Source organism: Sorex araneus, chromosome 1, assembly GCF_027595985.1.
Source record: "Sorex araneus isolate mSorAra2 chromosome 1, mSorAra2.pri, whole genome shotgun sequence".
NCBI classification, from domain to species: Eukaryota; Metazoa; Chordata; class Mammalia; order Eulipotyphla; family Soricidae; genus Sorex; species Sorex araneus.
In genome coordinates, this window is record NC_073302.1 from 254,553,243 (window position 1) to 254,564,878 (window position 11,636).

Below are 11,636 nucleotides of genomic sequence, written 5' to 3' on the forward strand. Positions count from 1 at the left end.
TCCCAGCATCCCATATGGTCCCCTGAGCACCGCCAGGGGTAATTCCTGAGTGCAGAGCCAGGAGTAACCCCTGTGCATTGCCGGGTGTGACCCAAAAAGAAAAAAAAAATGCTCTATCCAGATTCATGCACCTGACTTATAAATTGTGTTTATGGTATAGCCAGTAGAAAAGCCATGTTTCCGTGCTTCTTCTTCTATTATTATTCGGGAATTGTTTTAAGGAATCTTTTACTGATTACCTTTGTGACTTAAGTAGCGTCACTGTATCTATCCAGTTCTGCTGGAGTTCTCCCTGGCACAATTCCATGGCCACTAGAGTCCACTGGGCCTGTAAGGAGTTCCCCTGACCCCCATTTCTTTAGGAACCTGACTATTGGCAGGGAAACCTGACATTCCCGAAGAAGAATACAATAGATTAATTGGCCTTCATTGCTGGTGACCTGATGGCTTAAGACGTTTGACACAGACATCTTTGGGTGTCAGCAATACGTCAACCTTGCCTCTGCCTTAAAGCTTTAAGTACAGTGTTCCAGCAGCTTCTTCTTAGGTATAACAACACTCTCCCTCCTTCGCTTGTTAGTGTACCCAAGCACATTCACTCAGCCTCTATTTAAAAAAGTAAAAATTTATAGAATCACTGTGAGATAGACCCTTACAAAGCTGTTCATGATTAGGTTTCAGTGATACAGTGTTCCAACACCCATCCCTCCACCAGCGTACATTTCCCAGCACCAGTGTCTCCAGTTTCCCTCCCATCCTCCCACCACCCCCAGCCTACCTCTCTGGCAGGTGCTTTTCTTCTCTCTGTGTGTCTCTCTCTGTCTCTGTCTGTCTCTCTGTCTCTCTCTGCCTCTCTGTCTCTCTGTCTCTCTCCCTCTCCCACTCCCCTCTTAATCCTTCAATCTCTATTTAACCCTTACTTTTACTAACAAACTTTGTCCTAAGACTATGAGTCTATATCTCAGTCATGCTGCTCAGGTGACCTTTGCGCATCTCTTGCCCTAAGTGCTAGAATTGTCTTCACGCTCCTGGGGTCTCTGTAGTTACTGGATAACTACACAGGTCTAGTTGATAGCTGCAAAATGAGGAAGTATATCTTCACCCGTCATATTTATTTTTATGCTTCTCTCTGATCATTAAGCAGCAAAAATTGGCAAGCAGGTTAACTTTGTATTGGATAACATTAGATTTCAGTATTTTGTTTTTGGAATATAGTTTATGCATCTTCAAGTGTATGTGACTCTCACCATCTCATAACAAAAAACCTCTAGCCCTCTGCCAGTTCATAGAGTCCTTTCTACTGTTTGTCCCCTCAAACCTCCACACTCTGCTAATCTGTAGTAAAATGTTCATTCTTTTGCTTTGTTCTTTTATATAACACTTTTGTGTGAAATAATACATTTCTCCTCCTGACATTTTTTCTTAGCATAATGCTCTTCAGTTCCACACATGTTATCAAAAATGGATAGTTTTCACCTTGTTATATATTTAAATTCCATCTCATTGTGCATGAAATCCACATCTTCTTTATCAAAAAATCTGCTATGGCCCTTTTGGATCCGGCTGCGGAGCGAGCATGATGGAAGAGCCCAAGGGAGCGCCCTTGGACTCCAGGCAGCCCACTGAACTAATTCCGGCATGGGACCAGAGACCCCACGGTGCGCTGAAATAGCGGGAACCGGGCATCCCCCAATTCTTTTAACCTGTCTCTCTCTCTCAACTCCTCCCTCCTGAGCACAGCGCAGGATCCGCGGTTTTCCTGAACGCAAAATGGAGCCGGCGATCCAGCTGAAACAGGACGCTTTCGCGCGCTTGCGGGAGACCCCAGGGGGCGGGGGCGGCGACCCCCGCCCACCACAGATAGATATTTAAACCCACCTCCCCCACGTGTGCTTCCCTTTGGATCCGGCTGCGGAGCGAGCATGATGGAAGAGCCCAAGGGAGCGCCCTTGGACTCCAAGCAGCCCACTGAACTAATTCCGGCATGGGACCAGAGACCCCACGGTGCGCTGAAACAGTGGGAACCCGGCATCCCCCAATTCTTTTAACCTGTCTCTCTCTCTCAACTCCTCCCTCCTGAGCACAGCGCAGGACTTCTCCATCTTATGAGCACCATAAAAGGGTAAAAGTTTGTAGTGATGTTATTTCTGGTTGTACTTTCCCTGGACTTTATACAGAAACCCAAAACCTAATGACCTAATGTCATCTTAGCATCAGCAATATGTAATGGTTCACTTTTAATGGGTCGGACTTTTGTGGGAGATCCTAACAAGAATAGTAAGTCTTTTGTTGAAATATTGAAGGCAATCAAAGTGGTAGCCATCTCTCTAGACTGAACTAAGCTATATCCCCACGTCGGCTGAGAAGAAATTTTCTTCTTTCTCGGGAAGAAACGCGGCGTGTCGTCAACTACAGTGTGATGTCCATTAAGGAAACAGACCTGGTGGCGTGGGAATGGGATATAAGGGGAAAAATTATATACATGGAACAGTGGGACGCTGGTGGAATCTCGAGCCGGAGCCGATACCAGCGCAAGACCTTCGGTTCCAGAAACTGCTTGCAGACACTCCACTAGTCTATCAACTAAGCCAGAGCCCCACGTCTGCTGATGACGGGAAATAACCATCCTTTTCTTTTTTTTTTCCCTTGTCAGGCAGCGTGGCGATTACTAAACAGGCATGAACTCGGTGGCGCGGGGCAAGGGGGAAAAAGAAAAGTTATGTAACAAACAGCGGGACTTAATATCTCTATATTCTTAGCAGTGGAGAACTATCAAATGCCTCCTTGGCAATAGGACTGCTTTTCTTTTTTGGGGGAAACCCAACAACGGTAGTGAGTTGTGTGCTGAAACATGGAATGTAATCGAGATAAGGCATAAACAAAGTGAAACTTATCATGTACAAGGGTGGGGACTGGGGAGGTGGGAGGGGGCGGCAGGTATACTGGGGGGGTTGGTGATGGAAGATGGGCACTGGTGAAGGGAAAGGTGTTTGAGAATTGTATAACCGACATAATCCTGAGAACTATGTAACCCTCCACATGGTGACTGAATAAAATTAAAAAAAAAAATCTGCTATGAATCTTACTGTTTTTTATCTTGCCTATTCTTAATTGTGCAGCAATGAAGTAAGTGTTTTCATACTTTTGAGCACTTTTTATGCTTAAAAAATTATATTCTGCAGACAGTGAAATAATTGCAACATTGGTAAATTTGTTCTCAACATTTTTGAGAATTTCTGTACTGTTCTATATTAAGACTGGGCCCGTCTATATTTCCAATGGTAATGTAACTTTTTATTTGTATTTTCACTAATACTTATTCATTTCTTTCTTTTTTTTTTTTTTTTTTTTGCTTTTTGGGTCACACCTGGCTATGCACAGAAGTTACTTAATCCTGGCTCATGCACTCAGGAATCACTCCAGGCGGTGCTCAGGGGACCATATGGGATGCTGGGAATTGAACCCGGGTTGACCGCTTGCAAGGCAAACGCCCTACCCTCTGTGCTATCCCTCCAGCCCCTTATTCATTCCTTTTTTATGTATATGCTATTAAAATTAGGAGTGATAAGAGGCTGCTAAAACATCAGGGCTGGGACAAATTGAGACATTACTGGTGCCCTCTGGAGCAAATCGATGAACAATGAGATGACAGCAACAGTGATAATGACAGTTATTAAAATTAAAGCAGTCAAAATTAAAAAAAAACATAAATGAAACATTAAAATTCATTGCCCATTTTCTATGTATTGTAAATTCTGAACTGACTGACTATAAATTTATTTTCTGCTGGTGGTGATGTGGGGTAATTATATACAACAAAATTATAAATAGCAGTGCTATTATGCCTGTGACTAAAACTGTCACTTAATCACTGTCATCCCTTTGCTCATTGATTTGCTCAAGCAGGCACCAGTAACGTCTCCATTGTGAGACTTATTACTGTTTTTGGCATAACGAATATGCCATGGGTGGCTTGTCAGGCTCTGCCATGTGGACAAGATACTCTCAGTAGCTGGCTGGGCTCTCCTAGAGGGACAGAGGAATTGAACCCAGGTCTGCTGCATGCAAGGCAAACGCCCTACCCACTATGCTATTGCTCCAGTTCTGATATACTATAATAATTATTTTAAGAAAATCCAGTTGGAGGGTTGAGGGCACTTTGGAGGTGATGAGGGGGGGGTAATTTTGAAGATAAAAATAATGAATATTAACACTCTTGGAACAATGTTGCCTAAACTATAATAGAAGTAAATATTTGAAATTATGATACAAAGTTTATGATTTTTCCAAATAATATAGAGTAATCAAATAACAAAAAAACTGAATAAACATAATTAAGTTCTTATAGAAGTATGAATGTATAACACTCCTATTACTAAGTTTACTACTAATCATTAACTTTGAGGACAAGGCAATGGCCTTGCACACTAACAACCCTTTGAGCTATCCCCAGAAGTGATACCTTAATGCGTGGCCAAGAGTAAGCATCCCTAAAAAAAAAAATTGTATAAAACTACATGCATTTAAGTATCTGTATGTTTATATGTATGTACATGTATTTCTAAAAGTATTTATATGTATTTCTGTAAGTATTTATATGTACATAATATTGTATTATTGAGGTATAACAAATAGAAATGGAATCTAATACAAATGGCTTAAAGGAAGTGGTGAAAATAAAGCTGTTTGAAGTAAGGAAATGATACCATATGGTAACAATATACTCAGGAAGATATAAATATAGAAATTAAAAATAATTTTAATATATCATTATACATACATATGCATATATACATATACATGTGTGTCCTCATTTTCATAGTGCTTTTAAAAGCATAACATTATAAAAAATTTAAGACTTAATATCTAAAACAATGTATTTGGGTTTTTTAAATATCTTGATGCACTATACATAACAATAATAACATTAAAGGGAAGAACAGCCTGTAACAGTTTTCTATATTTCAAATCATTCAGTAATTATGGATCTAAAATAGATGCTAATAAATTAAAGTATATACGTGGGTGTTGGAATGATAGTTCAGCGGGGAGGGCGTTGGACTTGCACACGGCAGATACGGGTTAGATCACCAGCATCCCATATGGTCCCCTGAGTACCGCCAGGAATGACTCCTGAGAGTAGAGCCAGGAGAATCCCTGAGCATTGCTGGGTGTGACCCAGAAAGCAAAAATAAAATAAACTAAATAAGAAATAATTAAATATATATGATAACACTAGAGCTATCACAAAGTATAATTTAGAAAAAAAAACTAAAGTGAGAAAAACATGAAAGGAATTAAAATGTCACAGTGGACAACATTTATTTTTGGACAGTTAATTTACCACAAAGTAACCAAGAACACAAAATGAAGAAAATAAAATATTTTCAATAAATGGTGCTAGAAATCTGGGTAGGCATATTGAAAGAATGAAAATGGACTGCTCTTGCACCCTGCACAAAAGTTCGCTCAAAAATGAATAGTATTCTTGGATGTAGGACTGAAGCATTAAAATACATTGAAGCAAACTTACTCAAAATAACAAAGCCTGCTTTTGTGATGTCTATGCAGATTCAACTCCGATAGCAAGGGAAGCAAATGCAAGAATAAATTGCATAAAACAAAAGTACTTAAGATTTACATAAAACTAAAAAAGACTCTGTACAGTGGTAGAAACTATCGCTCTAGACATCCTACTGAATACAGAAGGGGGGTAAAGGCATTACATTATATCTCACTAAGGGATTAAATTTAGACAAATATACTCACAAAACTTAGTAACAAGAAAACAAATAATCTCATCCAAAAAATAAAATAAGGGAACTGGAGCAATAGCACACCTTGCAGGTGGAGGATCTGGGTTCGATTCCCAAAACCCCACATGGTCCCCAAGCATCGCCAGGAGTAATTCCTGAGTGCATGAACCAGGAGTAACCCCTGTGCATCGCCGGGTGTGACCCAAAAAGCCAAAAATAAATAAATAAATAAACAAATAAATAAATAAATAAATAAGATACGTTTAGACACTTCATGAAAGTTTGGACATGATGGTAACAGAGAAATGAAAGTACTCATTTTCATTTCTTAGTAGGGAAATTCAAATCCAAATGACATAGAGATACATATGTCAAAAAGCCCAAGAACAAGCTTTTTAGAGATACAGAGGAGTAGGAATCATATACATTCTTGGTGAAAATTTTAAAATGATAAAAACTATGGAGTCTGAAGATTTCTTAAAGTATTTAAAACAAATCCATTTTAGGATTCAGCAATCTCACACATTCGTGTCTGTTAAAGTAATACAGACAAATTCAAAGAGGTGCATTTGCATCTATGTTTGCTGCAGCCCTATTTCCAATAGCCAGGGTAAGAAAACAGTCCAATTGCTCAGTGACAGACAAATAAATAACAGTACATGGGTAGAACAGGGAAGGCTAAACAGCTATAAAAATAACGTTATACCTTTTGTGATGGCATTGACATGAGTAGATGAACCTTGCTAAGAGGGCTGAATGAGGACAAATAAATGATAATTTTACTTCTTTGTGGAATACAGAAAAGTGAAGTGAGAGGAGGATTCTGTAGAGCTGTGTTTGCCAGAGACAGGGAAGGGAAAGGAACTCAAAGGAGGTTGAGGGGAACTACTGGATATAGTGCTGTAGTCGTAGCTGTGAGGTGGAACATACACTCTGAAATGGCATGAAATTGTACTATTATCCATCGGTCTTCATATATTCATCTATCTATACTATAATAGCTTTACCATTGCATCCAAGTATTTATTCCCTTGTTTGTAATATCTCCACTCCTTTGCATATGATTTTTAGTGTCATCTGAGGGAGGAATCTTTAGAATCTCTCTCTTTATGTGTATGTACTTTGGCATGGAACTTGATTTGGCAAATAACATGTGGGTGAAATGAAAGTATACTTAGTTTATCAGTATTTGTATAGGTCTGAAACACACATATCTTACCTGAAATAAGGTAGATTCTTTACTCTATGTGGGCTGTGTTAGAAAAAAGACAAGAGGAAAACTGGGGAGATACTACAGGGGCCAAGGCACTTGCCTAGTATGCAATAATATGTAAGTATAATTGCAGTTTGTTTGTAGTAAATTTGACCTCTGATTTGATCTCCTAAGCATCACCCAAAGTGATCACTGAGCACAGACCTAGGAGTAGGCACCAAGTCTTGTGTCTTAACACACTACTTCACATTGTTCCCTGGTAAAAGACAGGGGACATTGAGTAGTTCTGGAGCATTCTTTGTTTATTTTTATTTGATGAAGGAATATTAATTTACCTGTTTGCAAAATAATTATAAAAATGTTAAAAATAAGCCCTAAGTTTTTCAGATGTGAGACAAATAAAACTTTCTTACCATCTGTGCTATATCTGTCCCTTGCAACTACTAATAGTAACAACATCTTAGAAATAAAAACTTAGTTGTTCCTAATGAAAATAACTTCTTAATGATTCTGAGCTCTAAAACCTGAAAAAAAAAAACTTGCGACAGAGATTTATGATCACATATTTAGCAACAGTGCTGAGAAGACTATTATCCATCTGAGCTTTCTAGTGGGAAAATTATATGGCAAAAAATTAAATGAGTTCTATGAAAAGCTAAAAGGAAACATGAAAAAATAATGTGTGCAAAATGAGCTAAATGTTAATATTACTCATATTTGTAATGTATGAAGTAACAACCAACATTTGATGTTGGAATTATACAATACCAAGGAGAAAGACATGAGGAGTTATAAAAATTAGTTATCAGGTTATTTAAATAGCTGGCAAAATTTTGAGTCCTGCACCAAAATAACCGGTTTATCAATTTAATAAATAAATCTTTTCTGCACAACTTACATTTAATAGTAGACAGATATATATCTTTTGATGTTCTTGAACATCTGGAATAGTCAAATGGAGATTCTGTTATGTCTTTTTTTTCTTTTGCTTTTTGGGTCACACCTGGCGATTCACAGTGGTTACTCCTGGCTCTGCACTCAGGAATTACTCCTGGCGGTGCTCAGGGGACCATATGGAATGCTGGGAATCGAACCCAGGTCGGCCGTGTGCAAGGCAAATGCCCGACCTGCTGTGCTATCCCTCCAGCCCCAATTGTGTTATATCTTAAGATACACACACACCATACCCACACGCACACATACACACATACACACACACTCACACACTCACACGTCATAAAAACAACCCCAGAGAACAAGTAAAATAAAGTGTTAAAATACATTAGACTAAAAATATAGCTACAGAATATGATTATTATATCTTAAGAAAAACTAGGTATATTTGCATTTGCATATGAATCTTCTATTGTTAAAATGACTGATTATCATAAACTGGTTGTCTTAAGATGATACCAATACATTGTCTGTTTTGTAGATTAAGATTAAAAGGTCATTTCCAGTTTCTAGATGACACTGAGGACTGGAACGATAGCACAGTGGGTAGGGTCTTTGCCTTGCACGTGGCCAACCCAGGTTTGATACCTTCATCCCTCTCGGAGAGCCTAGCAAGCTACCGAGAGTATCCTACCCTCATGGCAGAGCCTGGCAAGCTACCCATGGCATATTCCATATGCCAAAAACAGTAACAGCAAGTCTCACAATGGAGACGTTAATGGTGCCCACTCGAGCAAATCGATGAACAGGTAGACAACAGTGCTACAGTGCTACATATGACACTGATACTACTTGGTTTATGTTCTCTTCCTCCATCAAAGTTGGTAGTACCAGGCTAGAAGGGTTATTCAGGGGATAGACAATCGGTTTGTACACATCTGATCTAAGTTTGATTGCCAGCATTATACATAGCAATTCCATCACCACCAGGAATGATCCCTAAGTAAAGAATTAGGAGTAATCCTAGAGCACAGCTGAGTGTGGCCCAAAGCAAAAATAAAAACAAAGTACAAGTCATTAATACCAGGTCTATTCTTCATTTCTTTCCTTCTTTCCTTCTTTCCTTCTTTCTTTCTTTCTTTCCTTCTTCCTTTCTTTCTTTCTTTCTTTCTTTCTTTCTTTCTTTCTTTCTTTCTTTCTTTCTTTCTTTCTTTCTTTCTTTCTTTCCTTCTTTCCTTCTTTCTTTCCTTCTCTCTTTCTCTCTTTATTTTCCTTCCTTCCTTCCTTCCTTCCTTCCTTCCTTCCTTCCTTCCTTCCTTCCTTCCTTCCTTCCTTCCTTCCTTCCTTCCTTCCTTCCTTCCTTCCTCTGTTTTTTATCTTTTTTCATGGAACCACTCAGAGGACTCTCCCTCTCACTCTCACTCTTTGTTTTGTTTTGTTTTGTTTTGTTTTGCTTTTTGGGTCACACCAGGCAATGCACAGGGATTACTCCTGACTCTGCACTCAGGAATTACCCCTGATGTTGCTCAGGGGACCATATGGGATGCTGAGAATCGAACATGGGTCGGCCATGTGCAAGGCAAACACCCTAAGTGCTATGTTGACCCTTAACCCAGCCCCTCACTCTCACTCTTTGAAAGGAAGAAAAGAACGATCATCAGTGGTAAAAGGCAGTTGCAAAAGCAACATCTAGAACGAGCTTCATGCTCAGAAGAGGTTGCTTTGGCTTTTCCACATGGTTTCAAATGCTCTACAGTATCTGAGAACCCTCTCTAGTAACAAACTATAAAAATGATTCCTGAAAATATAGTCATACCAGGCCTATTTTTTATCATGCTTCCTCTTCATTTATCTTCATTCTAATTTGGTTGAGAAGGATTTTTCCTTTTTAAATATGCTATACGTTTAAATATATTGAAACGTTTAAATATATTGTCATCAGGATAATGCCATCTCAAGTCTTAAACATTAATTGCATTTGCAAATTCCATTTTGCCATATATAATAATCTATTCACATGTTTAGATAATTAGGGTATGGAACATGTTTTGAAGAACACTATTTTTCATATCACACATGAGAAATTGTATAACCAGCATTCATAAGCAAAGTATTGAAAAATAAAATTTCTGTATTGAGACAGCAATAAAAATAAGAACTAACAGCTTCATCACACACAATGCAAAAACCCTGATAATCCCCTAACAGTTGAAAAAGCTAAATGATTATTGGTGACAAAAATTTCAGACCTAACTTTATCTATACACCATACTTATACACAATACACTTATTTAGATACTTGTAATATAGACTTTATTCACAACCCTCGTCCCCCAAAATTCTAGGTCCCTAAATTCTGAATTTTTATAAGCCTCTACTCTTGTGTTTTAATAACTTAATTTCTCAATTACCTACAATGTACTTTGAATAATCATTAGTAGTCCAATCTGCTACTATTTTCTCTAATGAATAGAACGAGATGGATATGGAATATTGTCTGGTAAACTCTAAGCACTATTTAAACAAGATTTCATAGTGATTCTCAGTTGCAAAATTTGTAAACATATGTTGCAAAAATATCAGTTGCAAAATCTCAATTGCAACAATATATGAATTTATCCAGATAGAGATATCTTAAGAAATCAAGCCATCGACAAAACTAAAGACACTTAATATCATAAATCACGATAAAAATATATGCTATAGAAATCATATATGCAGTTATGGTTAATAATAATTTCATGATTTAGCTTAATATCTAAAAATCAGAAAACCGTGATACCCTAACAAAGGATCCCGTGGTGACAGTACTTCGTTATGAGGAATTAAGACTGGCTAACTGTGTGTAGAGATATAGTCAGTACTTCTAGGATTTTAGTTTTAAAGAGAAATAATGATATCAATACATTGTAGTTAAATTTAATAGATTAATTTATTTGATATGCATTTGTAGCAAGTATTAAGTTAGATCTAAATGTGTTCCTTTGCATGTCATTCTTTATAGAATAAGAAGATAAAGTTGCTTTCAAATAACTATTTTTATTGTTCTCATTACTGTTTGTAACTATAATTTCACTTTGCCAAAACACTACCAATAAATGGGCAGAGGAAACAAATAGACACATCTCTGAAGAAGAGATATGGATGGTCAATAGGTACATGAAAGGGTGCTCATCATCTCATATTATCAAAGAAATCCAAATTAAGATGACAATTATGGCAAATATCAAAAAATGAAAGCAACCTGTGCTAGTGGGATGGGAGGATGTGAAAGAACTCTCTTCTACTGATGGTGGGAATGTAGTCTAGTTAAACACCTGTGGAAAATAGTATCAAGTTGTCTCAGAAAAGCAAAAATAGAACTGGAATATTAACCAGAAACCCACCTTCTTGGTATCTACACTTACAAGAAATAAATATTGAAAGGGACATTACCATTATTCATTTAGGACATTAAATTTCAATACTTGGAACCCAGGAGATGGCTTATGGCATAAAGCCCTTGCCTGCAAGCCTTAGGCCACCCGTTCAAACCCTGATGCTGCCGTCCCTATTCTCTGAGGATACTCGGTCAGAGATAAAAATACAAAATAAACAGTAACACATTTCCAAGTTATTTTTTCTATGCCAGTAGTTTAAAAAAAAAAACGCTAATTAATTCAGTCTTTCTGCAGAAACTGTCACAGAGAGATTCTAAACAGAGTGTTAATAAACAAATATCTAGCCTTGTAAAAAGTGTCATGTGCACTCTATATATGTTCATAACAAGTACA

General features: G+C 37.7%; 1 non-coding gene across 1 annotated transcript; it reads right to left on the reverse strand.

Moving 5' to 3' along the window:
* Positions 1-9,466: 9,466 nt before the first annotated feature.
* LOC129401184 (small nucleolar RNA U3) lies at positions 9,467-9,677 on the reverse strand. Its single transcript, XR_008628135.1, has one exon. It is a non-coding gene; the product is annotated as a small nucleolar RNA U3 (small nucleolar RNA).
* Between the last annotated feature and the right edge of the window lie 1,959 nt (positions 9,678-11,636).